Source organism: Lepidothrix coronata, unplaced genomic scaffold (assembly GCF_001604755.1).
Source record: "Lepidothrix coronata isolate B3197 unplaced genomic scaffold, Lepidothrix_coronata-1.0 Scaffold60, whole genome shotgun sequence".
Taxonomy (NCBI): Eukaryota; Metazoa; Chordata; class Aves; order Passeriformes; family Pipridae; genus Lepidothrix; species Lepidothrix coronata.
Genome location: NW_016690240.1, coordinates 1,949,404 through 1,960,579, shown reverse-complemented (window position 1 = coordinate 1,960,579; position 11,176 = coordinate 1,949,404). Strand labels below are relative to the sequence as shown.

Below are 11,176 nucleotides of genomic sequence, written 5' to 3'. Positions count from 1 at the left end.
TAAGCCCTTTGCATTCTTGTTACTTTTTTCCTGTGAATTGCCAAGAAGGATTGAGTTGTACTTTGATTGACCAATGACCATTTATCTTATGAATTCATTAGGACGATTTACTGTTCAGCAAGAACCGTGTTGGAGGAGAGAACAAAATAGCACTGCAGCTTCAGGATGGTATTTCTGTAGGATGCTTACCCAGATTTTCAACTGCTTCCTCTGCCTTGTTTCTTTAAGCACATTGTGGCTGTGTTTGTGGCAGGTCACTGCTCTGATGTCCTGCAAAGGTCATAGTAGAGGTGCAACAGAGCTTTAGGCAGGAGTACAGTGAATAACCCAAGTGAGGGTGGAATTAGTGGATTGTTCTTAAGGTTTTTAGATTGTATTTACTTTGTTTTCTTGTGCAAAAGGGGCTTTCTGACCTTCTGTGCCACTAGAATATCTACCTGAAAAGATAAAGATAGAACTGAAGATCTAGTCCAACAATTTGAGAAATAAAATAGTGTGTAAGTGTTCCTAACTATTTCAGAAAGTATTTTTTCAAACAATTGTAATTAATTGCATGAGGTAAGTGATACATTTGGGCATCCTTAGGCAAGTATATTCTTTTTTTATTTTTCTATTTTTATCCTTGTTAGGTTGAAGTCAACTGCACAAGTAAGCACCAAATGATCAAGTAATAAATAGAGAGACCTGCTTACATCAGTGGTTTGAATTATTATTTGGTTTTATGTTGAGTCTGTGGCTCAGTGCAGTTGTCTTCTCAATATCAAGAGGCACAAAGAAAATAAAATATGAATCTGTGCATATTTTCCAGAGTGGTATGCAAAAGTTAAATCCAATTTGAAGAAACTAAAATTACTAAAGATGATTTTTCACCTGACATCAATGACTTAAGTAACAATCTCTTTCATCATTTACTGTGCTTTTTTTACAACGTAATTGGTTTGAACCAAAATAAAGACTGTATGTTGAAGCCTTTTTAAATTCACTGATTGAAGTGCTGCCTTTTCATGCTTCATTTTCCCCCCTGGATTACAAGATTAGGATTTGTTTGAGAAGCAAATACGGCAATTTTGTGTTAGACTTGATGAAATCATTGTCTGCAACTGCCAAGACAAAAATGACTTGAAGACAGATCATCTTGTTATAGGAAGCTTGCTTCAGCAGTCTGGAACTTACAACCAATTTAGTTATGTCAAGGCATTAAACCACCTTTTCAGTCGAGACAAGGTACGAAGTAGTAACTGAAATATGTTTTATCAGATTTTAATGATGAATATTTTTAATTAGTTGCAGAAAGAAGCAGTGAAGAAGTTATGTTAAACATTGTAATTGAGGAGTTTAGAGATTAAAATATTCACTTCACAACTAATGGAAGTTCTAACTGAAGATTTGTCCCTCAGGTCACTACTTTTCAAGGGATCTACGAATGCTGCAGTCCTTTTGGTGGAATGTCACCAGAAGCTGTGCTGCAGGAGCACACTCAGTGAGCTCTGGCTCCTCCTGGGCTTCTGGGTCCTTGAGCCGCAGCAGCCCAAAGCACCCCTGACACAAAAAGGGAGCTCCTCAGCAACCTCTCTACAGTCCTGGTGCAGTGCTGTGCTGCTTGCTGGTACAGATGGAGCAGAGCTCCTGCCATACGTGACAGGTGGTTTGACTGGCTGCAAGTCAAGTGGGTTTGTGTGGTATATCCTATATTATATATGGTGTAAGTGTATACTGTGTTGGCGGAATTTTTTTACCTCCTTTGGGGTACTCACAAATGAAAGCAAAAAGGAAGGGTGCAGAATGAAATTTGCCCATCATACATTAAACTCAGGAACCCCAGAATAAAGATTTGATTACTAAAAAATATACAGATTAATAATCCTCCTTTTTGGGCCACAGCAGAAAAGTTAGCAAAAGTATTTGAAAATGTATCTTTATTTTGACTTCAACAGGTGCCAATCTCTGAATACCTGTTTAGTCAAAGTATTAAAGAAACCATGAAAGTGTGAGTCGACTCTTCTAAAAATTGCATTTTTAGAAAGGCTACGGGCTGTACAATACAATTCTGTCCTTATGTTGTGTGAGTAAAACTCCATCTCTGTTACATCCAGCTGACACAGAAAACAAGGCCACTCTTTGATTAGTACAGGGAAACATGGATTCTGACTGTCTGAATAATGGAAGTGCTGCCTGAGTCTATATTTATCTAGACTTAGCAGTCATTAAATTGTTTTATCTTGTCATGTGAACGTATCTAAGAGAATGTCACGTATAGAGAGATAGGCAGAGGTTACAATCTCTGGGAAGCACCAGACCATCCCTTCTAGCATCTTCCATACCCCACACCCCATGTTTCTAATCTCACTAATAGTACCGTAACTGTTCCAGCACTTATGGAGCTCATAACTGGAAGACCACACAGAGACAAATTTATATTTCAGGTATGGGCAATGCTACTTCTATTCTGCTTCCATTGGAAGGGACTTAAAATGAATTATTCTTGTCCTCTTCCATTAAGCATTCCTCTGCTTAGTAGCACAAATTTAATTAATATTGTGGGCCTCATGACTCTTTTTAATGGAATTAGATCTCATGACTCACTTGGGCATTATCCGAGGAACGTCTCCCTATACAAAATGACTCAATCACTAAGATTGCTATCTGGCAGCATGCCAAGATATTAGGGCCCAAAGAGCTAGCACTTAATCTAATTCAGGGACATCTTTAATATTTTCTGAACATACGCACAAGCTTATTCCAAATCTCTTTCCCTCCAAAAAAGAAGAATTTATTTTAGGCGAGGTGTCTTACAACATTATTGATCCTTTTAAAGTAATTGCATTCCATTTTGGAACATTTTGCAGAATTTCAGATGAAAAATTTTTGCATACAAATCAGGACAAAATTCAGGGCCATGAGGAGGTCAATGAGCACTGAAGGCTGCAACTGTCTGCACTTTCATTTGTTTAGCCATTTTTCCTTTTTTTAGTCTCTTGATCTCAAGATGGAGTAAAAGAATTGGGTCAGACTAAATATCTATGATTAAATCTCCACCATTATATCCAATTAGAAATGCTTAGGAAAATGTGATGGGAAGCAGCAAGCTTTCTTTGTCAATGGCAAGTTGAATATGAGTCAGCAGTGCCTGGCAGCCAGGAGGGCCAACCCTGTCCTGGGGGGGATCAGGCAAAGCATCGCCAGCCAGTCAAAGGAGGGCATTGTCCCTCTACTCTGCACTGGTGCAGCCTCACCTGGAATATTGTGTGCAGTTTTGGGCACCACAATATAAGAAAGATATTAAGCTATTAGCGATTATCCAAAGGAGGGCAAGGAAGATGGTGAAGGGCCTTGAGGGGAAGTCGTATGAGGAGTGACTGAGGGCACTTGGTCTGTTCAGCCTGGGGAAGAGGAGACTGAGGGGAGACCTCACTGCACTTACAACTTCCTTGTGAGGGGAAGATGAGGGGCAGGCACTGATCTCTTCTCTGTGGTGACCAGTGACAGGACCTGAGGGAATGGCCTGAAGTTGTGTCAGGAGAGGTTTAGGTTGGATGCTAGGAGATGGTTTGTCACCCAGAGGGTGGTCAGACACAGGAACAGGCTTCCCAGAGAAGAGCTCACAACATGAAGCCTAATAGAATCCAAGAAGTGTTTGGACAACACTCTCAGGCACATGGTGTGGTTCTTGGGGTTGTCCTGTGCAGGGCCAGGAGTTGAGCTTCAGTGATCCTTGTAGTCCCTTCCAACTCAGAATATGATATGATTCTATGATGCTATGACCCCTGTAGTATGATCTTTCACATTCTGAGCACAAGTAATAGTGGGATTTCTTGGTCTGAAGGCTGTTTATATTTAAAATCTCCCAGTGGATTAATCTTTCTTCAATTAGTTCAACCATTTTTACTCCTACTTCAATTTTATTTGGCAGTCAAAATACATTTATGTACTGTGACAAATTCATAGAATCATAGAATCAGCTGGGTTGGAAAGGAAAGGACCTCTGAGATCATCAAGTCCAACCCTTGATCCACTACCAGTAACTACGCGGTTACTAGACCATGGCACTAAGTGCCACATCCAGTCTCATCTTAAAATCCTCCAGGGACAGAGAATCTATCACTTCCCTGGGCAGCCCATTCCAATGCCTGATTACCCTCTTTGTAAAGAATTTCTTCCTAGTATCTAACCCAAACCTCCCCTGGCACAGCTTAAGACCATGCCCTCTTGTCTTACTGATAGCTGCCTGAGAGAAGAGACCAACCCCCACCTGGCTACACCCTCCTTTCAGTATGTTGTAGAGAGTGGTGATGTCTCCCCCTGAGCCTCCTCTTCTCCAGACTAAACAACCAATTTCATTTTAACCAATGTCTTTCAAACCTCATGTTTGAACATTTAATGAACATTTCATAGTTCTTTTTTTACAAGGAATAGGAAATAACTATTTTCTATTTATTTTTCCACTTTTCCATGTTTTTCATGACTTTTTATCCCATCTGACCCCCCTCCTCCCAGAGATAAGTGTTCCAGTCTGAAGAATTGTAGCATATCTAGCCTGTCTCCAAAGGAGAAACAACCAATATGTTACCCAAGATTCTGAAGACTAGGCCTATAGATGCTGCAGAAACCTTGGTATTGTCCAGACAGAACTTGTCTTCCCGTGAGAGGAGAAGAAACATGCTATAACCATATTCCTAAAATCAGTCACTTATATCTGAGATGATACTTGCGTACAAAAAGGCCTAATTTTCAGGCATGCTGATTTGTTACCAAAAGCCAATGGAGTAGAGAGGAAATGCAGGTTCTTCCTGTACCTCTGCAGAGGTGTTGAATGGGACCTTATCCACTTGTAGATATCTGGGCTTAGAAATGCTGGCCAAGATTTTAGTGTGTTCTTATTAATATTATTGCCACAATTTATTATTTCTCTACTCATTGCCAGAAAGCTGGTATTTTCTTCCTTTAAAAGGAAGTGGGAATAATTAATAATTAAATTAGCACAATGAATCATTATCAAAATAGTTTCTATCATCTATAACATTTCTCATGGTGATAAACGGTGAGCAATGTCATTCTTTATATTTGTTCTAGCCTGACAGGGACAAACTCATCTTCATTTGTGATAAGTCGATAAATGCCATATATTGTTAAAATCAGAATGGTGTACTTTCACTTGTCTAAATGAAGTTGTGTGTCATGATACAGAACTTTGTGGAGCCTCAGTGGACATACAAGAATATAGTTATAGTTATACCTATTCTATGATCATGCAAGATCCTTTTAATTGCTGCAAGAATTTTGCCATGCGCTGGTGCTGAAACTATATCATAGTCTAAGAAGATAATAAAAAATTGGCAAAACTTTCGAGAAGAGCTGTTTTCTGAGTGTCTAAGCAGCAACTGAATGTTTGCAACTTTAAGATGTCAGTTCAAGAAAACGCTGTCTGCTGTCTATTGCATCTACTCTGGAATGTGTTACAGATATGCTGTACCAACAGACACTCACCTGCAGCTTGTGAACAGACCCACCTGAAATACTGGACCAGACTCTGCCAACAGCCATAGGTGTTAGGCCTGTGCTTATCCACTGATGAGGTAGGATTGACACGACAAATGGTTTTGTGCTTCAAGTAAATACTTATAGAGTTTAAAATAATAATAATTGTTAAATTCTGGCTTAGCAACAGGGCCTGATCTGTTGTTCAAGTCAATGAGAGAAAAATCTGCCCTTTTGGAAACAGACAGGCACTTTGCCATTGACCTCAACTGAGCCAGAGTAGAATATGTGGCCCGTAGAATTAGTTGCCTGTAGGTGAGGCTTATAATATTTAAAACGTTCCAGAAAAAAATGGTGACAATATTATTTTTGATTTATAAAGCAAAAAACTAGAGGCACCAAGGTGAAAGACTGATAATTCCCACACTCTTGGCCATTCACTTTTATGGCTCTCTGGTTGGAGAGTCACAGGCATGGTTGTTCAGAAGAGTGTGTGAAACAAAACACAAGTATAAAATATTTGGAAACTTCACCACTTGGCCCAAAAATACAAGGAACTGGTTGTCTAACACAGTGTCATTTGTTTTACTTCTTCATGACTGTACAAAACACTTCAGATAACTGTGGATAAGCAGCCTAATCAATGAAAACTTTTGATAGCTTTAAATGCAGCAGCCATTTGAACACACTGAAATTAGTGAGGGGTTAAATGATTGCTAATGCATTTACAATGCCTTTTCCCACAAGCTATGATTAGTTTTGTTTTAATCCCCTATTTTGACTTAAATATTTTCTTTGCAGTGCTCATAATAACTGTGTTAGTATAGGCATTTTTTAGAGTAAGTGTTTAATTTTCTGAACCGATGGGATTGTTATAAGAAAATCAGAATCTTGATTAACAAGGAATCAGTCATGCATGTGAGAAGGCGTGTGAGAAGGCATCTTTCTATAGACCTTTGACAATTTTTTCTGTGCTATCTCTTACCAAAGATGTGGAAGATGGGAAAGGTCAAAATACTACTATTGGACTGCTGGGCCTCCAAGTTATGACTCTTCTCTTGGGCCAATCTTGGTGTAACAAAACTTCCTATGAACTATGCTGAGGGATAGTGCTGAGTGCTCCATTTGTCCTCCTCTGCTGCCAGTAAAGGAACACAAAAGAAATATTATGTGCTTTCAGGTAAGTGGAAGAGATAGATTAGGAAAAAAAAGGAGAAAAGGAAATGTATCTTTCAATTACCAGGACTTTTTAAAGAAAGGGAATGGAAAATAAACTTCCCTCACCGTAATGCCCTCTCACATCTCTTCTCAAATTTTTTACTTCTGAATCATTTATGAATTTTATTTTTTTTCCTTCTCTTTTCTTTCCTTTTTTTCTTTCTTTTTTTCTGTGCAGCATGTGGTCTTCACTGGAGAAATTAGTCTCATCTATCTTCAAAAGCTGAACTTATCTGAACACTGTCCATTCAATCCAACAGATACACTGCGTTATTAAATTACTTAAAGACACTGACAAAGCCCATAACTATGAATCTTAATCTTAAGGAGCTCAGTTCTAATTAGTACGATGACTTCCACTAGATTAGCACAGAGAAGCTATAAAGTGAAATGCTGCCTCTGTGTGCAAGCTAGACAGTGCACAGCAAAGCCCAAAATCAATAAAAGTTGCAGAAAGTCTGCTGTACTCCTTTAGGCATTTACTCATGAGTGAAGGCATTTTTATCAACAAGTTAACTGGGTTCCAGAGTAGGCTTTATTTTATATGGGAATTTCCCTTTAAAGGAAGAGCAATTGTATTGTGGAAACAATAGTTTTCTTCTTCTTCTTAGCAGAAAAAAGTCATCACACATTTCTAAATATAATAATAAATTCTTGTGATATGTTTTGAACCTTCCTAAGAGAAGATCCATGAATGGAGAAAGAGAATACATGGTTTTCAGCTAGCGGTTAGCCAGAAAACACCTCTACCTGTATGAGAATTTCAAGACTTCTTTGTCATTAGGGAATTCAAACATGGTATTCTGTAGTGACTGAAAGCTTGAAATGTCATTGTAGTTTTTTAGGTTTTTTTCCCTTATATCCAGCTGAATCCTTCCCTGTTTCGGTTTGTGACTACTGTCTGTTCTTCCACGTTCCCTCATTAAAAGACCTGGCTCTGTCTCAGTTATCTTCCCTCAACTATTGGAAGATTGCTATTAGGGTTCCCCCAGGACTTTCTATCTCCAGACAAGATAGTCACAGTGGTGAAATGCATTTGCATTTGAGACGTAATGCACATTTGTTTGTCTGTTTTATTGGCATCCTTACAAAAAGATATCAGTGAAAGCGAAGTGTCATTTTTCTGAAATAAAGTGCCAAACTGGAAAGTCAAAGCAGAATTACTCAAAAAAAAAAAAAATCAATCCATTTTTTATATAAACATATTCCAGGGAACAATATGATAAGCGATGCTAAACTGAGGCTTAAACATGCAGATACCTAGTCTTAAGAAAAAATTATGGGTTTTTAAAGTAACAGTAATCTTATTCTTTTCACATCTGCATGCAGAATACTACCTAAAACATAAGTCAAACATGACTAAATTCAAATTAATCTGAAGAGGGAATTTGCCTTTTCTGTTACAGGTTTCACAATGAAGGCACTTGCTTTCATAGTGACTATACCTGATAGGTCAGTTCATGTGTGCAGGACACCTTCCGAGTCATCAACTGGTGTTCCTTTGTACTTATTTTAGATGTATAGCTTTTTCTTTATCTCTTCACTACCCAAGGAAGACACAAAATCTTCAGAGAAGGCTCCCTGTTAAACTGTCTTTATCTCAATTAATGAGTTTTCTCTTTTTTGCTCTTCTGATTCTCTCATCCAACCCACAGCAGAGCTGGGGGGTGAGCTCCTGACTGGGGTTAAAGCACAACAGCAAGTAAAGCCACCATTTCTTTATGGCTCTCTCTTGTTATGTAAAGCATAGGGAGCTGAAAATGACTCAGTTAGACCTATATAGTTAAGGTCTAAATGAGATTAATCATGTATTTTAGATTTCAGAAGATCAAATCAGGCAAAAATTTACCCTATGCAGTTCTAGTTCAGATCTACAGGCTTAATTATTACAGCTCCTATGCAGGAAAGAAGATCTGTCCTTCCGAAGAAAGTACAATATGGGATGCTTAGAAAAATAACCAGCATGTGCATGTAACTTCTGTGCTCCTCTGTTTCACCTGGCTCCCCATTAAATGTCCAGTCTAGAAGAGTGTTTCCACAGCATGGAAAGCCTTCTGCAGAACTAGGTATTCTTGTGTACTTGATACTCTTGTAGTGCAGAAGCTGTTATGGAACTTGGTTTTTGGCAAATTACATTAGAGGATAATCTTAATTTATTTGATTACATTTGCCATTGTTGGGCAAGCATGAGCAATTTAGAGGATTAAACTGGAGCTGCACAGAAATGTGAGAAGTCTATTTAGGGCTCTCAAAATTTGATTCTTTTGATAAGAGAGTGTCTTGTGCCAAATGAACTTTGGAGTGGCCTTCTGATTACTTTCAAATATACACTGTAATTTCATTATGGTGACCTTGAATGCAGAGTTGTATCAGTTCCTTACAGGATGACTCATCTCTGCTTCACTCTGTTACTCCATAAAGGGTCAAATCTCACAGTTCTTACTTGTTCATCCCCTACACAGAATTCCCATGGACATCTAAGCCACATATGGCTTTGAGTCACAACTGATTTTGGGCAATACCTTCATGGAGTATTCAAGTAAGTGACTGACATGGCCAAAATAAAAGATGCAATGGCCCTAAGTTCATGATTTTGGATTGACCTCTGGATACAGTAGCCTGGAGGGCAATGCTATTTTGGAAGATTCCTCTTCCATTGCCCAGAGTGAGAAGAGAGTACAGCTGCTGTTTCAGGCACTCTACAGTCTGCCTGTTTGGCTGAAAACTATATGACATTGTTGGTGCACTGAGCACCATGACTGTAGCACATTTCTGAGCACCAGAGAAGGCATTTAAGCATTTCTCTTATGTCTGTGAGCCATGACTTAATCGTGAGTCATATCCTGAAGTTTTGTATTATCAGAAAAATGCCATTGTGTGTGCCATTTATAAATGAATCTGCAGTTTGCTGTGAGCACATAAATTATGCAGTAATATGCTATGCAGTTTGAGCAACAGTAACTTTTTCCTTCCCTTTTTTTTCTTAATTAAATTGGAAATGTACTTTATTACATGTTTAGAAAATAAATAGAAACAGAAGGGGGAGAGCGGCTACAGAGTTGTAATCCATTACCTCTATGTAAATGAATTTGAAGCAACTATATAGAACATCTTAGACAATGAGGATGTAACAGGCAGAGGACCACTTATCATCTATAGGCTATGAGGGAAGGATCACAGTTTAAAAAGGATTTATCTCTGAGAAGATTTGATAAGCCAATCACACTAGAGCTGGGGTCATCACCCTCTTTTCCACCTAAATGTGAGTTTAACTGAGACTTAACACTTCCTGCACCTTGTTACTAGTATGAGAGGATGTCACACAGAGATGTCCAGAGCTCTCATAATGTCCCTAGAGCAATCAGTGACTTCTTCAGGGGTTTCCACATTTCAGTAAGAGTGGAGGGATAGTCAGTGCTTAAACACTCAAATCAGTGCCATGGTCTCTTTTTCTACCCTGCAGTCTATACCTGCTCATATGATGATCTGCCTGAGTTCCTTAGGAAGGGCCCGTAAAGGAAGCCAGAGGGTTGGCATTTGCTTGCAAAGAGCTGCCACGGTGGGTGTTACTATGAGGCAGCACATCTGTGCTGTGGAAGTCGTGTACATCACAGTAGTTACTTTACTTGATTCCTTGGGTGTGGATGATACAAATTACACTGGGGAGTGGCTACCACTTTGCATTAGGAAAAAGTAAACAATTTACTTGATTTTTCTAATCATCCTAGGCAACTATTTTTTTTAAGACTGTGATCTTTTTAGTATGCCACCCTCTGGTCATTTTTCTACTTTCAGAGAGCAAATTTCAAAGAAAGAATCTGATCCATCTTGTCCTGAGTCTGCCAGAATGCTTTAGATGGCTACACTATCTGATGTTTACAGGGCCAGATCGAACCATTGATTTTTTTACACGAAACTTCCCACTGCCCTGAACAAATTGTACTGAGGAAAAGCTAATGGCATAACTATGGCCCTTATAGATAAACAAGACCTGGTTCATCTGGCGTTCTGTTTTGTTTTGCAATCTCTGGTTAAAACATTTCTCTGTTAGTATGTATTTCTTTCTTTAACTTGCTTTCAACCTTTTTGTAGTAAAGCAGTTGAGAGAAGAATGTCTCAGCTCTATAGTATTCAGCAAACGTGTTATTGCTGTTCTCATCTATGACAGATTAATAAATGAAAAATTACTTAATGAATTTTTTTTCTGTGTCAGCTCAAACTTCTGACACTTGCAATTGCTACAACACCTTTGAGGTAGAAACTCATGCTGGAAATGGAGTTGCTTCAGAGTAAGATCATAAACAGCGGCTCCCACATCTCTGTAAAAATGGGTCTTAATCATAGGTGATTTCTCAAAGTTAAGCAAGGGAGATGAGGTTGGCTATGCTTGATGTTCAAATGGGGTTCCCACAATTCCCACTCATATATGTAAAAATAAAATCTCTAGGAGAAATGGAGGAACCTATGCTTTATGTTTAGAACA

General features: G+C 38.7%; 1 long non-coding RNA gene across 1 annotated transcript; it reads right to left on the bottom strand.

Moving 5' to 3' along the window:
- Positions 1-203: 203 nt before the first annotated feature.
- Positions 204-10,244, bottom strand: LOC108498509. Its single transcript, XR_001875192.1, has 3 exons — positions 10,164-10,244; positions 6,461-6,613; positions 204-270 (listed from the first exon to the last, which is right to left on the bottom strand). It is a non-coding gene; the product is annotated as an uncharacterized LOC108498509 (long non-coding RNA).
- Positions 10,245-11,176: the final 932 nt, after the last annotated feature.